The sequence below is a fragment of the Neopelma chrysocephalum genome, unplaced genomic scaffold (assembly GCF_003984885.1).
Source record: "Neopelma chrysocephalum unplaced genomic scaffold, ASM398488v2 Primary Assembly neopelma1_82825, whole genome shotgun sequence".
Lineage (NCBI taxonomy): Eukaryota > Metazoa > Chordata > Aves > Passeriformes > Pipridae > Neopelma > Neopelma chrysocephalum.
In genome coordinates, this window is record NW_020913535.1 from 1,134 (window position 1) to 2,174 (window position 1,041).

Here is a 1,041-nt window from a genome sequence, read left to right on the forward strand (position 1 = left end):
GGTGGTCCCAGAGCAATTTTTGGGGGTCCCCAGCCCATTTTTAGGGGTCTCAGGCACTTACAGGTGAGTTTTAAACAGTTTTTGGGGGTCCCCCAGCCCATTTCTGGGGGTCTCAGGCGGGTTTTTGGGGGGTCTCAAGCAGCTTTAGGTGCATTTCGGGCAGTTTTTGATGCTCCCCAGCCCATTTTCGGGGGTCCCAGGGCTGTTTGGGGGGGTCCCTGACCTGTTTCTGGGGGTCCCAGACCAATTTCTGGGGGTCCCTGACCTATTTTGGGGGGTTCCAGACCCACTTTTGGGGGTCCCCGACCCATTTTTGGGGGTCCTTGACCCATTTTTGGGGGTCCCCAACCCGTTTTCAGGGGTCCCCTGACCTATTTTTGGGGGTTCCAGACCCATTTTCTGGGGGTCCCTGACCTATTTTGGGGGATTCCAGACCCATTTTCGGGGGTCCTTGAACTGTTTCTGGGGGTCCCAGACCCGTTTTTGGGGGTCCCAGACCCATTTTCTGGGGGTCCCTGACCTATTTTGGGGGGTTCCAGACCCATTTTTGGGGGTCCTTGACCTATTTTCGGGGGTCCCCAAGTTGTTTCTGGGAGTCTCAGACCCATTTTCGGGGGTCCCAAACCCATTTCTGGGGCTCCCAGACCTATTTTCAGGGGGTCCCTGACCCGTTTTCAGGGCTCCCCAAGTTGTTTCTGGGGGTCCCAGACCCATTTTCAAGGATCCCCAAATTGTTTCTGGGACTCCCAGACCCATTTCTGGTGGTTCCAAACCCATTTTCGGGGCTCCCCGACCCATTTTCAGGGCTTCCGAACCCGTTTTTGGGGGTCCCCAGCCCGTTTTTTGGGGTGTCAGTCGTTTTTGGGGCGGCTGAGCCCCCTCCAGCGGCGCAGGTTGAGGAGCAGCAGCAGCAGGTTGAGCAGGTAGGTGCTGAGGCAGACGAGGCAAAGGTCCCTGAGGCCGAAGAGCAGAACCCCCGCCAGCCACAGCGACGCCAACACCGACACCACAGACGAGCCCAGGAGGGCAACTGCAGCCCCA

At 58.1% G+C, this 1,041-nt stretch overlaps 1 long non-coding RNA gene across 1 annotated transcript; it reads right to left on the minus strand.

The window, feature by feature from the left end:
- Positions 1–358: 358 nt before the first annotated feature.
- LOC113979541 lies at positions 359–842 on the minus strand. The gene is made up of 2 exons (XR_003537900.1): positions 774–842; positions 359–646 (listed from the first exon to the last, which is right to left on the minus strand). It is a non-coding gene; the product is annotated as an uncharacterized LOC113979541 (long non-coding RNA).
- Positions 843–1,041: the final 199 nt, after the last annotated feature.